Source organism: Vombatus ursinus, unplaced genomic scaffold (genome assembly GCF_900497805.2).
Source record: "Vombatus ursinus unplaced genomic scaffold, bare-nosed wombat genome assembly UNPS02014848.1, whole genome shotgun sequence".
NCBI classification, from domain to species: domain Eukaryota; kingdom Metazoa; phylum Chordata; class Mammalia; order Diprotodontia; family Vombatidae; genus Vombatus; species Vombatus ursinus.
In genome coordinates, this window is record NW_020954626.1 from 30911 (window position 1) to 37988 (window position 7078).

The 7078-nt window shown below is 42.9% G+C and overlaps 1 pseudogene; it reads right to left on the reverse strand.

Moving 5' to 3' along the window:
* Positions 1-368: 368 nt before the first annotated feature.
* LOC114026996 lies at positions 369-2002 on the reverse strand (annotated as a pseudogene).
* Positions 2003-7078: the final 5076 nt, after the last annotated feature.

Genomic DNA, 7078 nt, shown 5'->3' on the forward strand with positions numbered 1-7078 from the left:
GCATATAAGGGAAGTTCCAGAATCCTGATCTCCACCTCTTTCAACTCCTTAATTGCCCAAACACATAATATCATTTTTCAGGTGTACTCATTACATTGCCTGTTTCATATTTCTAAGCTCACATGATGTTTTAGCTCCTCACAGCAGAGCCAGAGGCTGCAAAAATAATCCTAGATTAGACTTTTGAACTGGAAAGAACCTCAGGAATTATCTAGTCCAACTTCCCTCATTTTACAGATGAGAGAAACAGAGGCCCAGAGAAGCTACATAAATTACTTAATGTCATCAAGAGAGCTAGTGGCAGATTTAGAAGATCCCTTTCTCAATCAGTTCTTAGGAGTCAAAAACACTGAGGGAAATAGACTTACCCTCACAAAATAGTTCATGCCAGTCCCCAAAAGGTGCTGGCGAGAGGACCCATCCTGATTGCTCAGAGAAGGTGGTGCTTCAGAGATGGGCAGGATGCAGCTGTCCTGAGTCTCTACATCCAGCTGGGGAGATGCAGCAGATGTGGCCCGGGAGAGGCTGGCTTCTGGCGAAGTTGGGCTGCTTAGAGCTGCCCCCCGGCTCTCTAAGAGTTTGAGCTTGGGCACCTCCCTGGTCCCCAGGCAGAAGTTTTTCAGTCCCAGTAGGTTTGCTGGATTGGCCAGTCTGAGGCTTGCCATTCGGGGCATCAAAGTGCACAGTGGGGTGGGGTTATCCTGAGCCGCCAAGGTGACATCTTCCCCAGGCAGGTGAACTGGCAGGGGAGAAGAAGGAGAAGTCTGAGGTACACCTTTGACATTTACTGAACCTCCAGAAGACCCTTCATCTAAGGAAGTGATGGGCTCATTCCGAAAACGGCTATACTTGGCCCTGTGCAGCATCCCGGGGTGCCCGAAGAGTCCTACATACAGTACGTGTCCACTGAGGTTCTCCGGACTGCGTCCTCTCATAGCCTTGGCAGGGCTGAAACAGGATACTGTTGCATAAATTGGCTTCCCCGTCTGGCAGATAAACGATATGGAAATTAAATGCTTCAACACACCATACAGTTCAGAGAAAGAAACCTCTCTGATTCTCTTTCTCTCTCTCTCTCTCTCTCTCTCTCTCTCTCTCTCTCTCTCTCTCTCTCTGTCTGTCTCTCTCTCTCTCTGTCTCTCTCTCTCTGTCTCTCTGTCTCTCTCTCTCTGTCTCTCTCTCTCTCTGTCTCTCTCTCCTTTCAGACTCTCTCCTAAGCATGGAGTTGTGCTCAGGGTGCCTTGATCATCTCCTCCCAGACATCTTTAACCCTGGGAGGTAACAGCTGATGCAGAAACCAGGTCCCCATCACTGATTTTAGTCAGAGTGCTGCTGTCCCTCCCTGCATTGGCTCCTGCAATAGAATCCAGGCATCTAAACTGCTTTGAGCTTAGGCTTCTTGCCGGTGGTACAGCTCTCTGAGAAAGCCTTAATGGTGGAGGCCAGACTGCAGTGAAACCACACACACACACACACACACACACACACACACACACACAGCCTTCCACACAAAGCAGTACAAATCAGTCAGCTCGTCAGTCCCTCAACATTTCTAGCCCACTGAAATATTTACTCCCTGCTTCTTGGTCTCTGCACTTTGAAACCCTCCTTGCACAGCTCCCCAAGGGAAAAAATGAATTGCAGGGTAACCCTTTCATATCCTTTATTCCTTCCAATAATTTTTTTTATAAAAAATTAAAGCATATGAGCAAAAGGCACTTTGTGCTGAATCAATCTGATCTGATCCCTGGCTTCTCCTGGAAAATCTCATCCTGCAAGTCCTTCAGCCCAGCAATCCAGGAAAAACTCCTGTGATGCTCAACATTCTTTCCGAGACTTAAGATCCAGCTGTGTTACTCTAAATCCTCACACAGACTCATCAGCGTTCAGGAGACTGCTGCTTCGACTCCCTCGGTCTTGTACTTATCTTCCTTCAAGATCCAGCTCACAGTGGAACGCTGAGATATTAAAAATGATATGGAGAGTGTTGCAATTTTTATGAATGAACTTTCCTGAATGAATTTCTCCCTGTGTGCAAGCTAATAAATCTGTGAATGAAGCTGAGAATAGCTGTAATTGACTGACAGTCCCAGGGGTGTTGGGTTTTCATCCAATCAGAAGACAGCTTGATGACTCATGCACCATAAATATACTAAACTAGTAGCCATGAGAAATAAAGCTTGGGGGGGGGGGGAGTAGAGGAGAGGGAGAGAATAGGAGAGAGAACAGTTTTTATTTTGTGTTATTGATGAGTGGGCAAAGGAAACAAGATCTTCCTTATCTATAAATCATCAGCAAGCGTAAAGGACGGCAGGTTGAAAGAATCGTTTTTCAGAATTGTCTCCATAGCTAGGAAGGCCAACCGGGGAAGCTAAAAATTAAATCCATTGTTCCACGGGTATTAGGACATATGGTACAACTCCTTGGGGAAGCTCTGATGCATCTTTCTTCAAACCATAGTTCTTTTTTTATTGATTGTTGGTTCAATCTCCAGTCTGGTGCGACTTCCTGTACCTATCAAATTCACTCTAAAGACAAGATGAATACTGCAAGCCCACAGGAAGCCAGGAACTGAGTAGGCAAAGGAAGATGCTGTCCCTCTTAGGAGTAAGGATGAGGAAATCACTTAAAAGAGGCAAGACAATCTCTTCTGAAGGTTTGATTTCACAGAGCACCCAGCAGGGGCTGATTCAGGCAGGACCTGTGATCCCACATCTTGCTTCCTGCATTCTGCACATCAGTTTTCTCCATTAGGTCAATAGGCTGGGATTTTTCTTTCCCTCTTTGAAGAAAGTGATGAAAGATATAGTACATTGAAAAACCCAAGTATGTAATCAAGCAAAATCTCTACGTAGCTTGAGAGATGATGTTTTATTCATTTCAGTTCCCACCATTGCATTTAAACTTTTCAGTGTTGATAGTGGTGCAACTGTCCCAGGATCTGGACACCAGCAATGGATTAAAGGATATTCTAGGACAGGCAGGAAAACCTTTCTCTCCTGCTTCCTGATCCCCTGCAGCAGTGGCTTTTCTTTTCAAATACAGTCTGCAAAACCTGTTTAGATTTCTCTTGCCTAATCTAGGAAAACCCTTCCTGTATTACAATAATCTTTCCCTACCCCCAACTTTTTCAAATCTCATTTTTCCCTGAACTCACTCTCATTAAGCCTTGAGGCAAAGTCGGGAGTAGGAGGAGGGGGTAGAGCCACTGTGAGATTTTTACAGAATCTCATCTTCAAAAAGGGCCTCACAGATCATATTCACCAAATTGTACCTAAACAGATCTCCTTGATAGCATCCCCAACAAATAGTATTGCAGCCTTTGCTCGAAGACACTTAATGACATGGGAACCATTACCTCTTCAGGCAACCCACTCTGCTTCAGGACAGTTCTGATGGTGACGAAGTTTTTCCTTAAGCATAGATTTGACCGTGTCATTATTGAGTAGAGACTCAATAATCCTCAGTGGTTCCCATTGCATCTCAGATCCAATATAAACACTGCCTTGTATATATAAATGATATAAATATATTTATTAATAATAAATAAGCAATATTTATTATTAATGAATATTATAAGATAATAATAAATATAAATAAAGTACTTCACTACATTGTCCCAGCCTATCTTTCCAGCCTCACTATATACTACTCCCTTTCATGCAGCCCATGAACTAGAAAACCTGTCCTCTCTTTTCCTCACGGGATCCTCCAACTCCCCATGTCTTAGAAATGACCATCCCCCTTGCACTGGAATTTAGAGTCAAGGGCACTTAGTTTCAAATCTTGCCTCAGATACTAGCTTGGGCAAGTCATTAACCTCTCGGGCCTCAGATTGCTAATCTATAAAATTGGGAGGAGGGACTTGATGACTTTGAAGATCCCTTCTACCTCTGGCTGTATGATCCCTCCTTATCTGTGCCTCACATAAGAGAAAATCCTTCTCTTCCTTGCAGAAAAGTCTCAAGCACCATCTTCTAAACAAAGGATTTCCTGGTCTCTCAAGTGCCAGTGTCCTTCCTCACTAACTACATTGCATTTTACTGCCTTGTATAGTGGAGAGAGTGCTGGGCCTGGAGTTAGGGAAACTCATCTTCCTGAGTTCAAATCCAGCTTCAGACACTTGGTAGGTGTGTGACCTTGGGCAAGTCACTTAACCCTATCTGCCTCAGTTTCCTCATCTATAAAATGAGGTGAAGAAGGAAAAGGCAAACCACTCTAGTATCTTTGCCAAGAAAACCCCAAATGGGGATCATGAAAAGTTGGATGTGACTGAAATGACCCAACAACAACAAGCTTCATAAGGGCAGGGACAATATTATATTTGTATGTGTATCCTCAGGGTCAAGCACAGTACCTGGCACAAGGCAGGATATTAATAAATGTTTGTTGATTGATTGATTACACTGAGATAAATCTGTCTCTCTACAACTTTTACCTACTGCTGCTAGATCTATCCCCTGCTAAACAGAATAAGTTTAATTTATCTTCAAATATTCAAAAGCATCTATCACATCCTCATTAATCTTCCTATGGGATTAGATCTGATCCTTTCACCATCCTGGCCCCTTCCAGGAGACAATTTCTGGTTTGTCAATGTCCTTCCCATGGAACCTAGAAATGAGCAGTTATGATCTGGCTAGGACAGAGTCCGTACTAGAACTATCACGATTCTTCTTCCGGGAGCTGTGGACATTATTAATTCAACTGAAGATTATATTAGTTTTTTTGGCTGCTATGCTGACTGAGGTTGCAGTCTTTCTCACATGGACAATTGTCTAGGCATATTTTATCCATCCTGTATCTGTGCAGTGGATTCTTCTTTAAAGTACAGGACTTTATCTTAATTTCTATTACAATTTAATAGGTTTGGCACATTTGTCTGATTGGTGGAAAATTTTTTGGATCCTACTTATATGCTAATTATTTGTTGTATAATTGAATTTGGGTTGAATTATATCAACCACCATTTCAGGCACATCTCAGCTCACCAGCTCCCTCCCAAGACCTCTCTACATCCTCAGATGAATAGTTTTAAAAGTGGCATCAGAGTGTTAGAAACCAAATAGTGAGACTCTTCCGCTAGATTTCTTAACTGACTCATGAGTCTGAATAGCTCAGGAAACAGTTAAGTTGAAAGGAATACATTTTGAGTTGACTAACTTAAAACAGCACCAAGGTTTCCATTGCTGCTGGCACTGTGAAGGGAAGGCTGGGAGAAGCCAACATAAAACCGCTTTCCTTGGAGTTTCTCTAAAGGAGTCACTCTAGTTGCCAATGAATCAATGAGTCTGGACGTTAAGCTTCCAAATTTCATAAAAATTGACACAAGGAGGCCCAGGAATGGAGTGAGTTAGGGCGGGTTGAAAAATCTATGCTCTCCTATTTGTGAGCTGTTTCTCCTTAGAAAATCCCACAAAGTGGGTGCCCATTGATTGGAGAATGACTGAAATTGAACAAACTGGTGTACAAATGTCATGGAATGCTATTGCTCAGTAAGAAATAGCAAATGTGAGTGTAACCAAGGCTCCCCATGGGAAACACCAGGGGCTGGCTTCTAAAAGACAACATCCTATGTTTCCCTACCAAGTGCCTCAGAGTAGCCTCTTTCCATTGGAATAGGATGGGACACTCTAGGTTCTCTTTCTCTCACTTTCCCATACTTAGAGAGGGGAAAAGATCACATTCATCCACAACACAGGTGCCATGAACTAACTAGGTGGGGGGAAAGACAATCTTTCCTTCCTCTCCTTTAGTGTGTAAGCTCCTTGAGGGCAGGGAATGTCTTTTGCCACTTTTTGTATCCCAAGCACTTTGCACAGTGCCTGGCACCTAATAAGTACTTAATAAATGTTGACTGATTGATTGATTGATTGTACCCTCTGTTTGGGTTTTTGATTGGGTTTTGTTTTAGTTTGTTCTATTTTGTTTGTCCTCAGTTCTAGGCACAGGTGGTAGAATCCCCAGGACATCCAGAAGCTCAAGATGTGGTGACCTTGGAGGCAAGATTCCAGGTTAGATGTGTGGCCAGATAGCCTAGTAGGGAAGCCCTGAGAAGCCAGGGTGCATAGAACTGGAGCCAAAGGGGAGCTTTGGACTTGAAGCTTGTTGGGACTGTGCTATATAGGAAATGAGCTAAACTAAGCTGTGAACCTAATCCTTTCCCTCTCTAGAGAGTGGTTTGGTATAAGGGGGATGCCACATGTGTTGGGATAGGGGGAATGTCTGTACATTTGTTCTTAAACATTTGAAGTAAAAAATCCTCTGTACAAGTTAATCTTACCCTTAACTGGTTAATTGGAACTGAGGTGCAGGAGACACCCTAGGAGTTGGGAGAAGGGAGGAAATATGCATTTATTAATCACCTACTATATTCCAGGCCCTGTGCTAAGTGCTTTACAACTATTACCTCATTTGATCCTCACGATAATTCTGTGAGGTAGGTGCTATTATCATTTCTGTCTTTACAGTTGAGAAAACTAAAACAGGTTGAGACTTACTGAAGGTCATGCAATTAGTAAGTGTCTAAGGCTATATTTGAACTAGGTCTTCCTGACTCCAGGTTCAGCAATCTAACCACCTAACTATGCCTTACTATTGGAGAGGATGGAACACCTACATTGGGGGCTGGAACCAATGGCAAGGACTAGACATACCAAACCACCTTAAGGATACTGGAAAACCTTGGGGCAATGGTAAAATGTAACACACCTGGCTTTCTTCAGACAGTGGGAGCCAGAGTGATCCCTGTTACATAAAGAATCCAGAGAAACTTTAGAACAGTTATGAACTGATGCAGACTAAAGAAAGCAACTGAACTAAGAGAACAGTATCTATAATGACCACAATACCATAAAAGAAAACCACACTAAAGGCTCCCAGAACAAACAAAAAAGAAGTCTCCAGAAAAATGTTTTCTCTAGGGTAGCCTACCCCAGCCTTTTATGAGAGAGGGTGGAAGAAATGCAAAACTTGAAACAAATATAGCCTGGCCTCATGGGAAATGTCAATGGTGACAGCTGGAATGTGTTTCAACCATCTCTAACTTAAAAGAATTAGGTAAAAACTACTATCAAGT